At 38.0% G+C, this 23195-nt stretch overlaps 1 protein-coding gene across 2 annotated transcripts in view; it reads left to right on the top strand.

Moving 5' to 3' along the window:
• Positions 1–23195, top strand: part of NLN (neurolysin) — a 92686-nt gene that overhangs the window by 13748 nt on the left and 55743 nt on the right. Inside the window, exon 1 of one of the 2 annotated variants that reach the window (XM_036117451.2) lies at positions 9896–10166. The exons of the other annotated variant lie outside the window; for it this stretch is intronic. The gene's annotated coding sequence lies outside the window, so the exon portion shown is untranslated. Of the gene's footprint in view, positions 1–9895; positions 10167–23195 lie in introns of those variants that run through there. 2 annotated transcript variants of the gene reach the window in all.

Below are 23195 nucleotides of genomic sequence, written 5' to 3'. Positions count from 1 at the left end.
GTCTATTCATGTCTTCTGCCCATTTTTAAGTTGGATTGCTTGTTTTTTGGGTGTTGAGTTTTGTAAGTTGTTTATATATTTTGGATACTAACCCTTTATTGGATAGGTCATTTTCAAGTCTCTTCTCCCATTCTGAAGGTTGCCTTTTAGTTTTATTGATTGTTTTCTTGGCTGTACAGAAGCTTTTTATTTAGATATAGTCCGAGTAGTTTAGTTTTTACTTTTGTTTCCCTTGCCTCCGGAGACTGATCTAGAAAGAAGTTACTATGGACAATGTCAAAGAAGTTACTGCCTGTGTTCCCTCCTACGATTTTTATGGTTTTAGGTCTCACATTTGGGTCTTTAATCCATTTTGATTTATTTTTGTGTATGGTGTTAGAAAGTGGTCTGGTTTCATTCTTTTGCATGTTCCTGTCCAGTTTCCCCAACACCATTTGTTGAAGAGACATTCTTTTTCTCATTGGATATTCTTTCCTGCTTTGTCGAAGATTAATCAACCATATGGTTATGGTTCTTTTCTGGGTTTTCTTTTCTTTTTTTTTTTTAAGATTTTATTTTTGAGTAATCTCTACAACCAACGTGGGGCTCGAGCTTACAACCCTGAGATCAAGAGTCGCATGCTCTACCAACGGCGCCAGCCCAGGTGCCCTGAACTGCTCATTTCTGGGTTTTCTATTCCAATTTTTTGATCTATGTGTCTATTTTTGTAGCAGCACCTTACTGTTTTGATTACTACAGCTTTGTAATATAACTTGGAGTCTGGAATTATGATGCTTCCAGCTTTGCTTTTCTTTTTCAAGGTTGCTTTGGCTATTCGGGGTCTTTTGTAGTTCCATACAAATTATAGGATTGTTTGTTCTAGTTCTGTGAAAAATGCTATTGGTATTTTGATAGGTATTGCATTAACTGTGTGAATGGCTTTGGGTAGTACAGACATTTTAACAATATTTGTTCTTCCAATCCATGAACATGAAATGTCTTTCCATTTCTTTCTGTCATCTTCAGTTTCTTTCATCAGTATTTTATAGTCTTCAGAGTACAGGTCTTTCACTGCTTTGTTTGGGTTTACTCCTAGGTACCTTACTGTTTTCGATACAATCGTAAATGGGATTGTTTTCTTAATTTCTCTTTCTGCTGTTTTATCATTGGTGTATAGAAATATAACAGATTTCATTATGTTGATTTTGCATCCTTTGACTTTGTTGAATTCATTTATCAGTTCTAGCAGTTTTTTGGTGGAGTCTTTCGAGTTTTCCTGCCCCACATCTTAACAATGGTCATAGTGACTGAAATAATCACAGCTTTCAGGCATAGCCTGCTTTCTACAATGTAATAACATACATACAATAAAGGCCCCATTGTTAGATCTTATCATTCTAACACAGTGGTTTATACATATATACAACTTCAGATTTCAGTTCTCAGAGGAATTCTTCTATGCCAAGGTACAACATAGAGAAACACTATTTATTTGAAAGAGAAATAGATGAATGATATTAGATTCCAACTGCCAATTATGCAATTCCTTTTAGAAATCTTATATTCAGTCCACTTTTTCATTTTACAAATATTTATTGAGCACCTGTTATTGTTTAATCTCAGTATCACTTTATCCTAAACCAAATTTACAAATCTTATAAATCTGTTATTTTGCCATTGTTCTCTGTCACAATGAATGTTACCGTTTACTGACCTCAAAAGTCTAGGAGCTGTCCCTGGCCTTTTTCTCTGTCCCTATCTTTTTCATCGATTACCAGATTTAAAGGCTTTCTCTTTTCTCTATTTGCAGTATCACCACTATAATCCAAATCCTTATCATGAATCACAGCCTCAATTTTTGCTTCCTACTAATATACTTTCCTTATGAAAACAGAGACCTTTATGCAGTCCAAATGTGACATGTCACACTCCAGTTTAAAATTCTTTAGTTCAGGGGCTCCTGGGTGGCTTAGTCATTAAGCGTCCGACTCAGTTTCTGCTCAGGTCATGATCTCAGGATCGTAAGATCAAGCCCTGCATCAGCCTCCATGCTCATCGGGGAGTCTGCTTGAGATTCTGTCCCCCTCCCTCTCTCTCTCTCTCTCTCTTTCTCTAAAATAAATAAATCTTTGAAAAATAAAATAAAAATCTTTAGTTCACCATTAACCTTAAGATAAAATCAAAACTCTTTGGTTTATAAATCCCTATACAGTCTGACCACTACTTACTTAGCTGTCCCAGCTTTTCCTCTCACTCAGTGAACTCAGTGTTTCAGCCAGAGAGTTCATGTCTTTATCTCCTCGTCTTAAATTAACACATGCTGATCCCTTATTTGGAACATTCTTCTCTTTCCCTACTTTTCCACAACCTGGCTAATACTTGTCATTCATCTTAGAAGTTGTTATAAAGTATTATAACAAATAGTTAGATATCTATAGTTAAAAGAATGAAAAAAGAGTGTGTATCTAAAAGGAGATTTCTAGTACCTTTGAAGTCTTTTATGTGCCCTTCTCTGATCATATCTCTTCTCCTTATTCCAGAGATAACCACTGTCCTGTATTTATGTTTATTGTCCTGTTGTTTTTCTTTATAATGTCATAACACAAATATATGTTTTCCTTAACAACATATGGTTTGGTTTCACATGATGAAACTAGTTTTACATGGCTGTGGTTCATTTTTATTGCTATAAGACCTTTCACTGGGTGACCATTCCAAAATTCATTATCAGTTTTCCTGTCAATGAGAATTTAGGTTGTTCCCAGTTATTTCCTATTATAAACAATTGCTATGAATATTCTTGTAATTTCTCCTGATACGTATGTGCAAGGGTATGGGCCTAAGAGAAAAGTTGCTAGGTTGTATGATCTATACATTCTCTACTTTATCAAATGATATCCAATTTTTTTCCAGAGTGGTAATACTAATTTACTTCCTCTCCCTGTATAGTGTTCATGAGTAGCCACTGATCCTTTATCCTCAGCAACTCGGGGTCAGACCTTTTGCCAATCCAGTGGTTGTAAAATGGTTTCTCTTGGGTTTTGTACACATTGCCTTGTTTACCAATGAGTTTGAGTGTATTTTCGTGTTTATTTTCCATTTGTATTTTATGCCTATGGTGGTTTTTGTCTGTTTTCCTATTGGGTTGTTTATTTTTTTCATACTGGATTTGAGCATTATTTATATACATACAGATATATTTCATTTGATTTCCACTCATAAAAAATACTTATAGGGGTGCCTTGGTAGCTCAGTTGGTGAAGTATTCAACTCGTAGTTTCAGCTCAGGTCATGATCTTAGGGTCGTGGAATTGAGCCCCACATAGAGCTCTACTCTGAAGGCAGAGTCTGCTTAGGATTCTCTCTCTCCTTCTCCCTCTGCTCCTCTCCATGCTTGCACTCTCTCTCTCTAAATAAATAAATAAAATATTTTTTAAAAATACTTATATTTTATCTATGCTAGATACTGAGCTAAACTGAGAATACACCTGTGGACAACTATGCCTTGGAGCTAGAGAGTATAATGCTAAGTGAAATGAGTCAGTCAGAGAAAGACAAATACCATATGATTTCACTCATATGTGGAATTTAAGAAACAAAGGAACAATGGGAAAAAAAGAGCCAATCCAAAAAATAGACCCTTAACTTGAAATAACAAACTGATGGTTACCAGAGGGGAGGTGGATGGGGGGATTGGGTGAATTAGGTGAAGGGGATTAAGTGTAGACTTATCATGATGAGCACCGAGTAATATATAGAAATGGTGAATCACTATATTGTACACCTGAAACTAATGTAACACTGTATGTGAACTATACTGGAATTAAAATTTAAAACTTAATAAAAAAGCAAAAGGGAACTATCCCTGCTCACATGGGTTCATGTCCTCACTCTATTGAAGGAGTCGAAGAATAATGAAACAAATCTCTAAAGTAGTTAGATTATGGGACACCTGGGTGGCTTAGTTGGTTAAGCGTCCAACTCTTGGTTTCAGCTCAGGTCATGATTTCATGATCCCTGAGTTGGGCTCCATGCTCAGTGGGGAGTCTGTTTGAAGATTCTCTCCCTCTGCCACTTCCCCTGCTCACACACGCACACGCTCTCGCTCTTTCTCACTATCTCTCTAAAATAAAATCTGTAAAAAAAAATAGATTGTAATAGGTGCTGTTAATATCAGCTTACTTTGCACTTCCTCAGAATGAACTTATCTGACTCCTACTAAATTTGGTCCCTTTGAATACTATAAGTACTTCCATAGCACACACATTAGTAGTAGTAATGTTTACCTTTCTCACTAGTTGACACATTTTCCGAGATCAGGAGCCTATTTTGTTATTGTTGTTTCTTTCTATATCTCTAGCACTTAGCTTGGTGTTATTCACATGGTAGATGCTTAATAGATATTTATTGAATAAATGAATGAATGGATGGATAGATGAATGAAAAGTTGTTATCAGTGATAATACCTGAAAATTCAGCATTCCGTGGTGACACCTAAGAAGTATAGGCCCCTGGATTTGGCATTTTGATATTGACAATAACAGGTAAAATGCAGTAGAAAGTAACTGTTTCAAACCCTGTGTGAAATAAATAGCTCATTGCACATTTTTTTTCTCAGAAAATACAATTTCTAGGGGAAAGTACTATGATCTAAGTATTAATTTAGGCCTTGTTGAATAATAAAAAATCACAGAGTAGAGTAATACACAATAGGAAGCTAACTTAACCAACAAATACAGACGAATTTTTAGTATATACTAGGTGAGTATGAGGCAGAAGAGAAGCCATATATTAGAAAAGATGATGTTGGTCATATTCCCTTGTCATAGCTGGGGGCATTCACACAGTGACTTAGTGCCCTACAGACCCAGTTGATCGATCTGAAGAGTAATGGTCTAATCTAATGAATATTCTGGGAGCAAGACTCATTCTAAATATGTCAACTTGGATACTGAAGAATTGAAGGAGGTGCCAGCTTGTGAAGTACTGGGTCAGAAGCAACCAAACTGAGAAAGAACAGAAGACAAACTTTTCGTGAGTGAGCCTGGGGTCAGCCAAGGGCTCAAAAGCCAGACTTGCTGGACTTGTATGATTTGGGAGTTACTTGGGTCCGGTGAAACATGGCACTGAGCAGAACATAATCTTGGTCTGGATATGTGCAGCAAAAGTACTTATTGGTCAGACCAAGAAGGTAATGACATGAAGTTTGACCTATCTAGTGGAAAAAATACCCAGGAGAACCCAAAGAAGATGGAACACATCTTATACCTGCTGTTAGATTTAGACCCTTGCTACAAGTACTGTACTTCAATAACTGCACAGTTATTGAGAAAAAGTAAAAGCACGAAAAACTTTATTGGCATGGCAGAAAGGACCCACGGCTACTGATTTGTAAAGGTGTATAACAGCTCATCAAAAATGTTTCTAATGACATTGAAAAATTGCAAAATTACAGGAATGGTGGGTAGTAGAATGTGGCTGATTGAAACCTATATGTAACTTCCAAATCTATATTCACTCATAGATCAACTGAGTATAGTTACTGTGTGTCATGGACTGCCAAATACCACAAGAACAGATGTGTAAAGCAAGGCACCTAAGTTGGCATTATTTGCTTGGTGAAATTTTTTTGTGGTCTCCTCTTTACCAAAATTAATTTGTGATTGCTTACCTGAAAAATACACATTAAGATTAAAAAAAATAAAAGGAAAACAATATTAGACCAAAAAAATCAAAAAGAACATTAGGGTTAGCCTAGTTAATTTAATGGGGTCCAGAATTTTACTGTAAGCTTTCTGTCCATAAGGGCAAAGGGAAATTATATTGTTAAGAAACAAACTGAGGGTTTTAGAGGGGAGGGAGGTGGGGGGACAGGTTAGCCCGGTGATGGGTATTAAGGAAGGCACGTATTGAATGGAGCACTGGGTGTTATATGCAAACAATGAATCATGGAACACTACACCAAAAACTAATGATGTAATGAATGGTGACTAACATAACATAATAAAATTAAATTAAAAAAATATATATCAGGAACACAGTTTTTCCTGGTAGTGTTCGTGAGATAAATTTATCATGTGGATGCCTTGTATAAAAGAAATTAAATAAATGCAATGAATGATAGTCTTAACAATACTTATACAGTAAGTGCAGAAGTTAGAATACAAGGTAGAAGTACCTGTATCTGATAAGTACCAGAGAGAGTAATAGAGAAATTGATATGGGAGTTCAGGGGAGGGAGAGATTATAGTTCCAAGATAAAAGGGAGGGACAAGGTCATAATTGATCCTTGAAGGCGGTAAAATTTGGACGTGTGAAGATCAGAGGAGGGTGTTCTCTTACCCTCAGACCTTTATCAGAATTTAGAAATAGCCACATTGAGTAAGTTAAATGTCCAAGGCAAACATGCTAAAAACTAATGAAATGACTCCAAGAAAGACAATGTGCTACACCTTAAATTTATATAATATTACATATGAATTAGTCCAACAAAACTGGAAAAAAACAAATCTCAGTATATGGAGATTACACAAGGAAGGAAGGAAGGAAAAGAAAGGGAATGTGCAATCTCCATGGCTTTGAAAGTAGACCCGGTTTCACATGCTTGCATAATCTCACAAAACCTCTGTTTCCTCAACCCTGTGTTAGAGATAATATTAACTACCTGACATTTTTGTAAGGATTACAGGAATTAACGTACATGAAAATGTCTCGCACAATACTTGATACGACCTGGCTACATAGTGACTTATAATTTCTTTCCTTCCATTCAAGGTAGAAAAAAGTAGACCTAAGGATTTGGATAATAAGAACTGACTGTATGTGGTTATTGAAAGTCACAAGTGCTTTATCAGTGCCTGGTGGAGGATACAGATGACCCACTGATAAAGTTTTCATGTGACTCTAAGTAAAGGTGAAAAATTAAAGTTCCAGAGGATCACATCTCACTAGAGCACCATTCTAATAAAGAGATTCTGAATGATATTAAATATGAAGTCTTGTATTTAAACAAATCACACCTATATGAGAGCATGATAACATAAGAGCAGCACATAGGAAAAAACTCAGAACCTTTTGTTGTTTCCAAATTCAATACGAATTCGATTCATGTAGCTGCCAAAGAATAAGAGAGAAGAGAGTCACTTAACAGATGACACATTGAGTCTTGGGTGTTAGTTGCCAAATCCAGTGCATACTTTCCAGTCCTGACTTGCCTTAGTCTTTATGTAACATTTACACTGTTGGCCACACATTCTTGACTTCCAGAGATGCAAATTCCTAATTTTCTCTACTATGATCATTCCTCAAATTTTACCAAGTTTCTTTTTCCTGACACCTGCCCCTCAAATGCTAGTTTTTCTCAAGTTTCTTTCCTCAATGTCTACTGTAAAGCTCTTTTTCTGTATCCTTTCCTTGAGCCTACTTAGATGCTGAAGTCTCTTCTACACATACCATCCTGTCTGAAACCTTCCCCAATCCAAGCTAGTTTGCGGTCTTTTTTTCCCTCCCTACTTTTCCACACTAACCCCACTGTTGTTATATGTGTGCTCTCCAAGATGTCCCAGTCTGCTCTAAGGACATCTGAAGACATCACTGTCTGTGTCTCTCACCCAAGAGCCCTGTCCTGTCATCAGGTTCATATATCCAGTTGCCGAATTACCACGCTTCCACATCCTGCCATATCTTCCAGGCCTTCCTTCATAAAGCAACCTGTCTGAAATTTACCTAGTACTATTTCTCCCAGCCTCGTCTTGCTGTTGTGGTTTCTGTTTGCAATGGTAAGTTCACTGTATTTGATCAGTAATACCATCCACCCTCTCATCCAAATTACGAACTACTGCATCCTGTCTTTCACAAAGTCCTGCCAGTCTTACCATTTGAATATTTCTTGAATTCATTGTTTTCTCTCCCACTCCTATTCGCACTTTTAATTCTCATTGTCCATCTGGATTAGTGAAGCCTCCCAACTAGTCTCCTTTACCTCCTAAAATTGGCCTCCCACACCCCCCACACACCCTCAGCTATCTGTGGAAAAAGAAAGAAACCTGCCTGGCTAAATGATAGATCTTACCCTCTCACTGAGGGCATCCCATTGCCTACGGGATGAAGTTCAGAATCTAGTCTAGCATGATGTAAAAAAAAAAAAAAAAAGTCTTGCCTATCAACCTCTCCAGCTTCATTTCTCTCTCATTTCCATTTCTAACTTCTAAATTGGCTGTGATTCCTAGAATACACTACCCAGTGATTAAAAATGGGCCTCTGTGGGCGCCTGGGTGGCTCAGTTGGTTGAGCGACTGCCTTCGGCTCAGGTCATGATCCTGGAGTCCCTGGATCGAGTCCCGCATCGGGCTCCCTGCTCGGCGGGGAGCCTGCTTCTCCCCCTGACCCTCCCCCATCTCATGTGCTCTCTCTCTCTCTCATTCTCTCTGTCTCAAATAAATAAATAAAATCTTTAAGAAAAAAAAAAAAAAAAAAAAAAAATGGGCCTCTGTTAGTCTTTCCACTATTCCAGGCTTGCTTTTAGGCTTCACACATCCTAGTCCATCCTTTCCTAGGTAATTCCTATTCATATCCCTTCTCCAGGAAGCTTTCTCTGACTCCCGGTCTGGGTTGAGTATTGGTCCTCTATCCAACTGTAACATCTTGATGTAATACTATAATTGCATTTATAATCCTATATTGTCTGGTACACAAAAGTGATCAATAAGTATGTGCTAAATTCTTTTTTACTTTTTGAAGATTTTGTTTTTAAGTAATCTCTACATCCAGTGTGGGGCTTGAACTTGCAACCCCAAGATCAAAAGTCACATGCTCCACCAACTGAGCCAGCCAGGCGCCCCAGTGTTTGCTAAATTCTAATGTGTTTCTCTGCCATACTAGCCATTAACTTCCTTGAAGCCATTATTTTCCTTTCTCACATAGTTTCTCATTTTTTTATCTTTACCAACTAGCTTTGCATTCACTTTCTTCTGAGTTCCAAATGCCTATTACATATCTCCACTTGGATAGCTTACTGGTGTTACAAACTGCATATTTCTAAAATTGAATACATGTAAAGCTCCTTTTTTCTCCAGTCCTCCCACCCTCCCCCTGTAAAAGAAAAAGAAACAGTCTAATCTGCTTCTCCTCCTGAATCCTCTAGCTCTCACTCATTTCTATGCAAAACAGAAAAATGGTCATGGATGCCCCTTCTCCTTCTATCCTCACTTTACCAAATCTTGTTGGGGCTCCACTAGAAAGTAGAATCATTCTGGATGACTTCCAGTTCTGAAGTTCTATTATTCTACCGGTAATCAGCAGCTTGGCTTATACAAAAATATATAACATTTTTAGGTTGAAAGAGGTAGCTTAGTAAATAGTTAAGCTTTCAGATTCTGGAATAAGATTGCTTGGTTCACATCCCACACGTGCCACTTACTTAGTTAGGTATGTGACTCTGGAGTTAATAATTGAATGTTTCTCTGCATTGGTTTCTTCATCTATAGAGTGAGGATTAAATGAGGTAATGCAGAGGAAACACTTAGCATAGTGCATAGACATGATAAGCACTTCACAAGTAACTAAAATGACCTAGTATTATATTCAAGTAGGTGCTTTCCTTTGCTTTCAGTGTGACTTCGAAATCTAAAGGACCGAGGGTCGGTAATTATTCATCTTCATGTTTGTTAGGAAAATTTTTTTAAACCTACCTTTTATCTTTTATTGGTGAGGAAACTCTTCTCTGCTTTAAAGAGCAGCCTTTTGGTTATGTAGGCAGTCCTAGAATTTGAAATCATTTTTATCATGTAAAATTTGCTAAGGATATACATATCTGATAGAAATACAAGGTGTCATCATCATTTTCCTTTCTCACATAGTCTCTTTTTTATTTCTCACGACTTTTTTATTTCTCACGAAAGTACAGGCAGTTGGCTTCTAGGGGGTGCTAAGCCACACCAACAGGAGAATTGGGACATAGCATGTGTCAACACAGAGCCACACAGACCATGCTTTCTGATTCGTGTGTGCCTGCCTCAACAAGGACAGGACAGACTAAAGAAAAGCAGCAGGCACTGATGAGCTGTGGGCAACCTCAAGAGAATGGCAGAAGTGCCCAAGTGCTTGGTGATAGACTATAGTATTGGATAGCATGGCCTCTGGAGGAAGATTGCCTGGGTTATTGGCCATTTCTAGCAGTGTGACCTTAAGTAAGTTATTTAACCTCTCTGTGCCTTAATTTCATCATCTCTAAAAATGGAGGTGATCTGTGTCACAGTGTTGTTGGAAGGATTAAATGAGTTAGTATATGAAAAGCACTTAGAACAGTACCTGCTATATAAATGTTTATCATTGTTATTATTATTGATGGTGCTGGTGTTGGTGGTTGACAGTGGGCTGCAGCTGCTAGAGGCTTACTCGTACCTAGATGAAGTAGCATGCCAGCCATCTGACAGCTATACTCAGAGTTGTTGGCCATATCCCTTGAAGCTTGTCTAACAACCCATTTACAATGTAACATTCATTATATCTGCAAGAAAGGAAAATGCTGAAGCCTAAGCCCATGGTTGGTTTCACTGGCCTTCATCCCAAATTAAAGGATTTGAACTGGCTGGTTTCTAAGGCACCTTCCGACTGTGAATTTGTAAATCTTCATTCACTGGTTAAATATATTTATTCTTGTGCTCTTGTTTTCCTTTAAGGTTTGCTCCATTTAGTATCCCTTTTCTTTTTATTTATTTATTTTTAAGATTTTATTTTTAAGCAATCTCTACACCCAGCCTGGGGCTTGAATTTACAATCCTGAGATCAAGAGTTGCATTCTGTACCAACTGAGCCAGCCAGGTGCCCCTCGTGTCCCTTTCAATATGCTTGTCAGCATGAGTTCATATATTGAGTTCATGTTAATGTTGAGTTCATCTGTTTTTCAGACCATGTCTGAATTGAGAATAATAACTAGAGCTAGGCACATGAAAAGTCATTAATTTTTTTTTTAATTTTTTTATTATGTAGAATTTTGATCATAAACCAAAGCCAAAAATTAGACGCACCTCCCTCACCAAGCTTCAAAATTGTCAGCTCATGGCCAATCTATTTTCATATACTTCCTCCTCCAATTATTTTGAAACATATTCCCAACATTGTATTACTTTAATCATAAGTATTTCAGTATATAGCTCTAAGAGATAAATTTTTTAAAGATTTTATTTATTTGAGAGAGAGAATGAGACAGAGAGAGAGAACATGAGAGGGGGGAGGATCAGAGGGAGAAGCAGACTCCCTGCTGAGCAGGGAGTCCGATGCGGGACTTGATCCCGGGACTCCAGGATCATCATCTGAGCCGAAGGCAGTCACTTAACCAACTGAGCCACCCAGGCGCCCCAGAGATAAATTATTTTTCAAAGATACATAATCTACAGTAATTGATAGATAATAGATACATAATCTACATATCGTCGTCACATGTAATAACAATAAACACCTATTTGTGGCTGAACCAATCTTTAAAAAGAAAAACAAGCTAGTTGTTAGCTAGGCCTAACATGAGGATTTAGCCATCATCATTCATTCAACAAAATATCCATGTGAGATGACCCAAAAAAAGAGCCTAACTATTAACTAATGTACCGAGGAGAGAAGTCTCTCTCCTGAGTAATTTAGTAAGGATTTCAATTCTGAAAAGTATACCCCAAACACCAATTAAATGTGCCAGAATCGATTTATTCATCCTCCTAGAGAAAAATAAAAGTAGAATGTCTTTTTTGAATTGTGGTTTTCCATGAGTGTGGGTAGGCCATTTACTAATGAATTATTAAGGAAGTCTTGATTTCATTTGTGAGGCAGCACTTGATTTTAGATGCTCTGATTCTCAGATGGCTTTACTTAAGCCTGTTAAAGGATTTAAGAAAAGCAATCTTTTCATGTTCATTTATAGTGCATTTCTTTAAAACCTATAAATATTAAACCACTTGTCCTATATACACAACATTAGGAGAAAAACAATTAGACTAATATCTTCTGCTACCTATTTTTCAGAACCTGAGATTTTTCTATTTCCTTCCTTATAACTTTGTAATCAGCCTTCTCTATAAGTTCTCTTTGCCAACAGTAGAAATAGTACAAGTATTTCTAGTGTCACACAGTTCTTCACATGACCTTAAGCAATTTCTTTCTAACACTTTTAATTTTTATTCCTATCTCTTGGAAAAGATGACTTTGGAGAGTCCCTTCTCATTTATTTACAGTGAAATTTGGGAACAAGAACTTATTTACATTACATTCCAAAATCTAAAGAAAATTTCCCTTTTTTTTTTTTTAAAGTGGATCACTAACTTTTTAAAAAGATTCATTTATTTATTTTAGAGAGAGACAGCACAAGGGGCAGCAGGGAAATGGGGAGGGGCAGAGGGGGAGAGAGAGAATCTTAAGCGGACTCCAAGCCCAGCCTGGAGCCCAACTCCAGGCTCAGTCTCACAACCCTGAGATCATGACCGGAGCCAAAACCAGGAGTCAGTTGAAACCAGGAGTGGGTCACTTAACAGCCTGCACCACCCAGGCACCCCAGATCACTAATATTTTAAGAAAGAGTTCACCAAACTGTATCATCATTCATTCCTAGGGGAGACTTCGTATAATATAATTAGTTCTGCTTTTAAGCCTTACTGATAATAGGAAGTTGTACACAACTAAAGTTGTATGTGGCATTGACTCCAGAATGAACAGTATATTTTCATTATGTAAGACCAAGATTGGACCTTTATAGCTGCACCAGTTATTTCAGTCATCAAATTTTTGTTGATATTTAAAAATAAACTTTTAATAAAATCTTTAAAAAAAATAAAAAATAAAAATAAAAATAAACTTTTGTTTTTTTAAACAGTTCCAGGTTTATAAGGAAGTTGCCAAGATAGTACAGAGAGTTCCCATAAATCCCTTACCCAGTTTCCCTTAATGTTAACATCTTACATTACTATGGAACCAACAGTGGTTTTTTAGTACGACCAAGGAACCAATATGTGTACATTACTATTAATTAAATTCTATACTTTATTCAGATTTCACTTATTTTTCCCTAATGTCCTTTTCCTCTTTCAGAATCCCTTTCAGGAGATCACATTATATTTAATCCACATGTTCCCTTAGGCTCCTCTGCGCTATGAGAATGGTTCAGTCTTTGTTTTTACCGGCCTTGAGAGTTCTGAGTAGTACCAACAGGTATTTTATGGAATATCCCTCAATTTGTGTTTATCTCACAATTAGACTAAGGTTATAGGTTTTGGGGAAGAAGATTGCAGAACTATTGTGCCCTTTTTATCATATCATGTTTAGGGGTACACGATGTCTACGACATCACTGATGATGTTAATCTTGGTCAGTTGGCTGAGGTAGTGTTTGCCAGGTTTCTCTCCTATTAAGTTACTTTTCTCCACTTCTCCATGCCCTTCCTCTTTGGGAGCAAGTCACTAAGTGCAGCCCATACCCAAGGCAGGAGAGAAGTTAATCTTCACCTTCTTGAGCATTGGAGTATCTACACCAAATATTTGGAATTTACCTGTACGGAAGCTTGTTTTTTTCCTTCCTTGGTTCCTTACCTCCTTCCTTCTTTACTTCCTTCCTTCCTTCCTTCCTTCTTTCTTTTTCACTCATGTATGTCATTGTGGAGTCATGGATTTTATACTTTGGAAAAACCAGTCATACTTTGATTCTCCCTCCCCTGAAAGGAGCCACAAGTGGTATATACAGCACTGAGCCACCTTTTTAAAAAAACTTTAAATTTTGAGGGGTGCCTGGGTGACCCAGTCGGTTAAGCGTCTGCCTTCAGCTCAGGCCATGATTCCAGGGTCCTGGGATCGAGCCCTGAGTCGTGCTCCCAGTTCAGCGGGGAGCCTGCTTCTCCCTCTCTTCCCTGCTTGTGCTCTCTCTTGCTGCCTCTGTGTTTCTCTCTCAAATAAATAAATAAAATCTTTAAAAAAAAAACTTCAAATGTTGAGATACAGATTTACATGCAGCTATGAGAGATAACTCAGAATGGTCCCATATCCACTTCATACAGTTTTCCCCAGTTACAATATGGAATTGATGCAATCGGCCAACCTTATTCACATTTCACCAGTTTTATATCCACTCATTTCTATGTATTTGTGTATTTTCGCATGTGTGAATTTCTGTGACCATTAGTCATCAAATTTAAATGCTACTTCTGGGAGTGCAAAAAAAGGGACTGTACAATGAAAGAAAATAGATACTGCTTTTAGCTTTATCAGACATAAGAGGCTACTCAAAATAAAGGCCACTGGAATGTCTCTATGTTTAGGATAGTTCTGCCGTGTATTCAAAGTATTTGTGGCTGAGATCATGGTATACATTTTTGTGAATGGGCTCTTTATGGGAAGCGTGCTGTGTTGCCTTTGCAAGAGCACTTTGAAAGTTCACTGTTTTTTTCAAAGTTTTCCTAGAGCTGCTAAACATTTTCTGTGTAATCTAAGAAATTACTTTCCCATACCAGCAGGTGGAAGCAATAGCAGTCTCATTGTGTACTTCACTTTCCAAATCTCCTGGCATATTCTGTAGATAATGTGTCCATGACTCAAAGTATCTTTATGATAGATCCCTTACTTAATTACTTTTCTTCAACAACTTTATTGTCTTGGCACTTTCTCTTGATTGCCTTATTACCTTATTTACTTGCTGTCTTGGGCTGAACTTAATAGTCATTCTAGGACAAATTTAGATTTTTCATCACTTTTCTATCTCATTGATTCAACAATTACAACATGTATACTTTGCACTAAGACATTCTTCCACATTTGCCAAGAAACACAAAGGTGACTAAGACATGGACTGTGTTCTTAAAGAGCTTACATTCTAGTAGAATTAGAAAGAGAATGTCTTCATTCTTCCCTTGACTTAGGAGAAACAGATCAGTCAGCCTTCTGAGAGTTTCACCAGCCAGTCTATGGCTGGTATTCAATCTTCATACCAATTTTAATTCATTCAACAAGCATCTACTGAGTATCAGGCACTTCATAGGGACTTAACTTATAAATTAATGCTTTTTTCCTTATAGATTAAAAAAAGACCAAAGCAGTCTTTAGATGTATCATTTATTTTTTAGTTTTTTAATACAGATTGTATAGAGTAAGTATCCAGTTGACATATAGACCCTGAAACATTGAACTTAAGGAATTTAGAAGTTAGAAGTAGCTAATGTTAGGAACATTTCCTGGAATACACTTGGAAGACCTTCCACAAATGCTAATTGAAATAAAATGGAAGTGTAGTAACTCTAGATCAATTCTGTTAGCTATTTAGCAACAGCTAATAAGAATAATAATAAAATATTGAAAATAAAATATTTTATACAAAGGATATAAAAGAAAGAGGAGTGTGTGTGTATCTGTCTGTCTGTCCATATGCAGAGAGTGAGAAATACAGAACTTCCCCATGGCAGAGTTGCTTGCTCTGTCCTCTAAATTCCCCATCACTTTATTCATATAAAATTTGCTGCCTTGTATTCTGTCTCTTTGTCTCTTCCTCACTAGTCTGTAAGCTCCTGCAGGGCAATAACTGTGTCTTATTCACCTTTGTAACCTCAGTAAGTATTAATTAAAGGAATGACTGAAACAACTAATTTACTTCATGGAAAATTCCTTTATGATGAATCTTTTCTTGATAATATAATCTGGAGTGTAGGCATATTCACAGATGATGGTAATAGCTCACTGTATCTTATCTGAGAAATCACCAGGGAATAAACTAGCATTTGTTGCATGAAAGTTTTCTTAGAATGCTTCGGCTGAACTTTATCTATGTGAAATGTAAAATTGTTTGCTTGAGTACATTAAGAATGTGTTTGCAGCTTCTGGTGAGTACACTTTTTCAAGTAGTTTACTGCTTACCTGAGAACAGTTAATCAAAGGGCTCTGGAAAAGAATGAGACCTGGGTGCAAAGAGTAACCATGTGGTTGTCCCAGTTTGAGGTGTTTTAGTCTTTGGAAATGGGTGACTCTAAGTTGCCTATGCCTACATGGCCTGTTTTTCAGAGCTGGATGAAAGCTGAAGTTGGGCACTCCTCCCCAGCCCTTGCAGCATTCCTCCAGGGAGTGGTATAGATAACAGATGAGACAAGTGACGTCAGTATGTATGCTTGACTTGCCTGATTCTCTCCCCATTATGAGCTGGGTGGACAATCATGGAGGTGTGACTAGTGAGAAATCTACTGTTTTCCTTCTCTAGGATGCGGTTGCAACATGAGTATAGCATAGTAGTTAAGAATATGGGCTTTTGCATGCAGATCTAAGTTTAAATCCCAGCTCCACATCTACTTTGTGATCTTGACACTTTACTCTCCATGCGCCATACAAGTAGGTTATTAATATGTGCTCTTGGCTTCTTGGGAGGATTAAATAAGAAAAATCATGTAAACTCTTGATATAATGCCAGCACATTAGCAGGCTCTTAATAAATAGTGGGAGTGATGATGATACTTATCAGTCATATATGTGGCAAGTTTCTAGCTTCAGAGCCTAGATGATGAGTAAACTGGGAGTAGGCATTCATGAGAAAGATCAAATTTTGAACATGTTACATTTGAGATGTCTTCAGGTCTGGAGCTCTAGCTAGGCATCTGGCTGGAATCATGGGAGACACCAACTTTTTTCAGTGGATACGGGAAGAGAAGCCAACAAAGGAGACGGAAGATAAATGGTCAGAAAAGTGGAAGAAGGACTAAGAAAGAGTAAAAGTGAGCTTTGCCAGGGAACTTTTAGTGAAATAATGTAGACAAATTAGTGATAAGACAAGGAAGTGGAGACAGTAAGTGGAAAATTTGCAGGACGCGAAAATTGAAGACCATAAGTTGGAAGACACCTCTTTCTTTAAAACTAAGAGAAAAAACACGGGAATGGGTAGAGGTTCAAGAGATTATCATACTTAATTGTATTCCCTGTAAACTCAGTAGTCAAGCTAGAAGGATTTTTCTGGACATCAGTTCTGCTAAAGAACATCAAAAGTAATAATCTTGGCTAAGACTCTGAGTCTCTGTTTACTGGTAAAAGGTGACTTATTCTAAGGCATGTAATTCTATAACATTCTGTTCATGGAACAGGTCTATCCTAAGCCAAATTAAAAGGTCCTTAAATGGGGGCGCCTGAGTGGCTCAGTCGGTTAAACATCTGCCTTCAGCTCAGGTCATGATCCCAGGGTCCTCAGCGAGGAGCCTGCTTCTCCCTCTGCCCCTCCCCCTGCTCATGCTCTCTCTCTCGCTCTCACTCTGTCTCAAAATAAATAAAGTCTTTTAAAAAATAAATAAAGTCTTTAAAAAAATAAAATACAAAAATAAAAAGTCCTTACATGAAAAAGCTGTTGCCTAGACCACTAGTAACTCAAATACCAGATGCTTACCTTTGTTAGAGAACTCTAAGTACCCAAACTGGAGGGCTCAGTAACGATTGAGTACTAATCCTGAATTTGTTCCTCCAATTCAGCAGTCGATTCAGAAGAAAAATTATTAGCAACATTCAGGATGCTTGAGTCCAATACCTGCTGTCTTCCTGTCTGCACCATCTTCTCTAATTGCAGATGAGAGCTTTATATAATGCTCAACAGAGGCTGAATACTCTCAAATGGAACTACTTGTATATTGGACATGTAGATAATAGAAGAAAAGTATTAAATAACCTTAAGTGGAATTTTTTGGGTAAGCCTGTCACTGTTAAAGTATACATGTACCACAAACAATGTTAGGTTCAGGGTCTACATGTATCACTAAAACCCAGTCTCTGCTCAAGGTCTGTTGGACACACAACCAAGTCAATAGGTGATTACTCTTCAGTATGATAAGTGCTTTGGTCATTGGACATGTAGAGTACTATTGGTTAACAGAGGAACAGTTCCTAAAACAGCTGAAGATAGTCAAAAAAGGCTTCCTGGAGAAGGTGAAGTTTGAGCTGAGATCGAAAACATAACTCCAGTCTGGGAGCATTACAGTCCTCAGTAGCCGCTTAAAACATTAGTTCTAAAGTCAGTACTAGGACTGTTTGCCAGGTGTTTTAAAGAATTGGGGAAGTTTCAGGAAATGCTATGCCACCACTTCAGAGAAAGGATGAGGACATGGATAAAGTGTAAATTTGGGGGAATAGAAGTTAGGACATTTTGCAGAATGATCTTCACTCTAGTCCTGGTTCTAATAAAACACATTTCCCTGCATGGATATTTATTTGTGACGTTGAAGGAAGATAGTGTTGCTGCAGTGTTTTAGCCACATCAGTTCCATCTCAGGTGCAAAATGAGCATCTACTGTGTGCTCAGCAGTGTGCAGTGTGATAGGGCTGGGGATTTTGACAAAAGATATGTACAGTGGTTATTGTGCTTGGGAAAGCCCTAGTCTAATTTAGAGTATGAGTCAAGCCAATTGAACAGGTGGATGATAGTAATTTAAATGCCTAAAATGAATGGCATAAGTAAAAGGCGATAGAAGCTCAGATTTGGATGAACAGGAATGGTCAAAGAAGCCCTGATGGCAGGAAATGGAGGCCTTTAAACTATGCTTTAGAAGAATATGAATCCAATAAGTCAGAGCATTTCTGAAAGTACATTCCATAAAATGTTTTGCAAAAATTTTAAAACAGTAATTAACTCAGAATAATTGTAGCATGCTCATTTTTCCTAATGAAATTCTGCAACCTGGTGATCTCGTTCAAAATCTGTGCCACTTGTTTTTTGTTTTTGTTTTTGCCAAGCCTTATTTGTTTTTTGGACACAGGACACAGCAGCCCTAACAAATGCACCTTCCTGTCAATTCCATTATAGTATGCTGTATTATTTCTTGGGTAGAAGTTTCAGAGTTTTGTGTTGAAAAGTGCTTTAAAGAGAGAAGAGACAATGAAGAAGGTATGGATGGTACAGAAATAATAGAGCCTGGAAGTTTATAGAAAGAAAAACAAACAAACTAGTGTTTAATTACACAGTAGAAACCTCAGCTTTAATCTAGAGTCTCATTTTCAAATAATTACATGTAATAACTCCTGTAGAGAAGACAGAATCATGCTGCGTTGCCTGCTTTCAGCTTTGGTACTTCGTAGTTGCAAAAAGTTACCAGAAAAATCCTCACCAGAGTCTCAAGGGTACAATCACATTTGCTAGAGTGATTGCAGGTGCGCTGGTTCTCCCACACAGGTGCAGTTCTCCAGGGCTACGGAGCCACTGAAGGGGAAGAAAAGATAAATGTACCAGCATCTGAAGCGTTGAATGAGCTTGAAATCATAACAGGGGGGAATAGGGATAATCCAGCAAAATGACGAAGGAAGAGGAAAAGCAGAGACGATGCAGATAGAAAAATTCTTAATAGATCAAAATGTTTTAGTTAGAAGTAGGAGGGAATCCTTTTGTCTCCTTTTCTTTGGTAACAAGAATTATAAATCCTGAAAGAGATTAAAACAGAATCCCAGAAGGTTAGAAAAAGTATAAGGTAAAAAAATATAATGTGTTCTTTTGACCCATAAAATTATGGTTTCTAACTTCTGTTCCTTTCTTTTTATCCCTTCTGTATTCAGGGAATAGTCTCACTTCAAGGAGGGGGTAGTTTTTCATTAATTGCAACAGGAACCGTACAAGGGTGATTATGAGTATATCTTTTCAGCCAGGGTGGAGGTGCTCATATCTTTACCAGTTACAATGAGTTAAAATCACGTATGCTGTGATCAAACACTCAACCTTTAGATAAATATTAGGAAACAAAGGAGAACTAGTGGAGGTTTATCTTATCAATAAACGTTTGAAGTAATTTTCTCTTAAAGGTGTTTAACAGTGGGGTGCCTGGGTGGCTCAGTCGGTTAAGCGGCTGCCTTCGGCTCAGGTCGTGATCCCAGAACCCTGGGATCAAGCCCCTTGTTGGGCTCCCTGCTCAGCGGGGAGCCCACTTCTCCCTCTCCCTCTGCCTGCCACTCCCCCTGCTTTGTGCTCTCTCTCTGACAAATAAAATCTTTAAAAAAAAAGTGTTTAACAATAATGAAAATTTATCTGTAATAATTGGTTTGTACTTGGAAGAGTCGAGAAAAGAACGGGGTGAAGCTGCAGAAGTGCTATGTTTCAGTCATTAGTCCACTTGCTGGTCATTGCATCAGCAATCCCATGACCAGCCTCTTCACTCTTACTGGAACTTCCTTAGAAAGCCGGTCAGTCGTGGTCATGGCTGACTCCTCCTTGCGGCCTCAGTTCTGTGTTTCCATGAGGGATTATGGAAATAATTATTTTGGATATTTTCAGCCAACTCCACACACAACTTTTCGTCCATATTATTTTCAGCCACCACCAAGCATTTAAGACCCTCCAGTCATCCATTATTTCTTGTTGTGACCTTCATACTTGTGTGTGTGTGTGTGTGTGTGTGTGTGTGTGTGTGTGTTCATTCCTTTATCAGTTTTCATTCCTGTATCAGTTAGGATCCTCTATGAAGTAAATAACATGAAACTGTCTTCAAACTGGCTTAAACATAACTGGAAAGTAGCTCTAGGTCAGGTTTCAGAATTAACTGATGCAGGGGCTCAGGGATATCAGTAAATATTTGCTTTCCTTCCTATTCTTCTGTTCACAGTGTTTGTTTCATCCTAAGTCAGGTTCTCCTCTTTTTCCTAAGGTGGATACCAGCTGCTGTCCAGGACATAAGCTTGCTCGCTTACACACATTGGGAACAGGAGTTCTGAGGGTAAAGACAGCTACCTTCACAGATCATGGACTGGGGCGGGGAGCTGGTGGTGCATGGGTACCGGGAAGAAAAATGTATACATACTTAGTTAGAAGCAGCGAATGGCTGGACAACCAACACCTATCTAGCTATCTATTCTACTCTTAGACTTCTCCCTCATTTTTTCTGGAACCCTTGTCCCATAATAAACAAACTCCTCCACTTTTTTATACTCTCCGGATTGTCTTTTCTTCTATTAACCTTTACTGGAATCCATTCAACCCTGGGGAAAATATTTTCTCTACATCCCTTTTTCTTCCACACCCCATATAGCACAAAGTGAGGAGGAAAGACTGCATCTTCTTTGTTCCCCAGCTCCTGCCTTGCCCCCAGTTATGTGCCCAGGCGAACACTTCTTCACCATTGTATGAAAACGCCTTTGAGGCTCACAGTCTTGTTTTATCATTCTATGTCCTGCTCACGATGTCCTCCACCAACTACCTGGTTGGTCTTCTCCAGTCTTTGAAGACTTTGGTTTCTGGCTCAGTCTTCCTTTCTATTCCCAGGCTCAGCTCTCAAGCTGCTGACTCTATGTGTTCACATAGATTATTTTTTTTTAAAAAGATTTTATTTATTTGATACAGAGAGGGAACACAAGCAGGGGGAGCGGCAGGCAGAGGGAGAGGGAGAAGCAGGCTCCCCGCAGAGCAGGGAGCCTGATGCAAGGCTCGATCCCAGGACCCTGGGATCATGACCTGAGCCGAAGGCAGCCTCTTAATCGACTGAGCCACCCAGGCGCCCCTCACATAGACAGTTTATCCAGTACTAGATGGTCGGTCATTTGTACTCTTCCACCTCGTTTATATCAACCACCCACTTCTGGGAAAAATGTCCTGGGTCTTGTCAGACTGCTTAACCTTTGAATTCTTAAATTCAAACCCATACTTTTTTACTATAACCTAAGTACTCCCACTTTACCTGTTTTATTTTACTGAGGCTGTAGTCTCTCTTCTTAGCTGAAATACATCCAGCTCTAGATAATTGCTTAGATGCACTCTCCAGTTCTTTACCTTCTTCCTCCCCCTCAGTCATAGGATTCTGACTTCCACCAGTACCATCCCACTGACACTGCTCTTGCCAGAGCCATCAGGGACATTCCTGCTGCTAAATTTAACAGACTCTTCCATCTTTTTTGAGATTTGTACATTCGGCACTTAATGCACTCCTTCCCTTTTTCTATGCATACTTTTCACAACTTCCTAAATCCATTCTGGCTTGTTTCCTTCTACCTCAATGACTAAATTAGAGTTAAGGCTCGGTTGTTCTGTTCTTATTCTGCAAACTCCCTTGGGCCAATTCAACCAGCCCTGTAACTCCAATTATCATCTAATATTAATGAATTCCACTTACATGTGCTGCAGCCACTTCAAACTTGGCAAGTCCAAAATTGAATTTCTCCTTTTCCCCACAAAGAGCCACCTCCTTCTGAATTTCCTAGTTTAGTGATGGTACCACCACCATCCATCCATCTGGTTTCAAGACAGAATCCTGGACAACATCCTTGACTCTCTCTCCCCCCACCCACACCTAAACCAAGTACCACGTCATATTGATTCTATGCTCCTTGTACCCTCTGGAAAATCTTCCTAGAAAACTTCCTTCTGTGGTCTTTCAGAGTTCCCTCTGCTTATCCCTGTCATAGCGCTCATCTCAATATAGTATAATAGTTCTTTTATCAATTCATTTCTCCACTATATTATAATAGCAGGGTCCTACTCAGTTTGCCTGTTTCTTTTTGATGACTGTCACAATGACCAGACAGTATATGCTCATAAGTATCTGTTAAGTGAATGACCTTAGATAAGTCACTTAGCCTCTCTGAGCCTCAACTGCATCATCTATTAAAAGGGAATAATGTGCTGCCTACCACATAAGGTTGTTTTGGGGTCTTGTAAGATAATAGGAATGAAGTTTAGCATAGTAGTTAAGAGTGCGGGTTCTGGATCTCTACTATGTTTTTAATCCTAGCTCCCACCATATTACCAACTGTGTGACCTTGGACAAGTTACTTAACTTTCCTGTGTTTTAGTTTCCTCTTTGGTAAAATGAGAATAACCACATTATCTGCCTCATAGTTTTATTGTGAGGACTGAGTGAATAAATGGAAAGCCTTTAGTACAGTACCTAAACACACAACAAATGTTAGCTATTAATTATATTTTTATTTATAGGCTCTAAAATTATACTACATAGTATATATTACATATATACACATGTATGGCATCAATTATTTAAAGTTTTACGGAGGTGAAAGCTTGGTATCATACACTTAATCTCTTTTTCCTTTTATCTTTTAGAATAACATCATAGCAATACCAGAGTTTATTTCCCAAGTCTTAAATTCAAATTGCCATAGTTGATTTACATGAAATTTTTGTAAAAAAAATCTTTACATTGTTGTTCATTATAAAAAGAGCATTTTGAAAATTTTTCCTTGCTGAATCCCAAAATATTTTTTGAGTCTGTTATATTGTAGGTGGATGTTAGCACAGAAGAA

The sequence above is a fragment of the Halichoerus grypus genome, chromosome 2 (genome assembly GCF_964656455.1).
Source record: "Halichoerus grypus chromosome 2, mHalGry1.hap1.1, whole genome shotgun sequence".
NCBI lineage: Eukaryota > Metazoa > Chordata > Mammalia > Carnivora > Phocidae > Halichoerus > Halichoerus grypus.
Note: the sequence above shows the minus strand (reverse complement) of the source record. Positions and strands in the feature narration are given on the sequence as shown.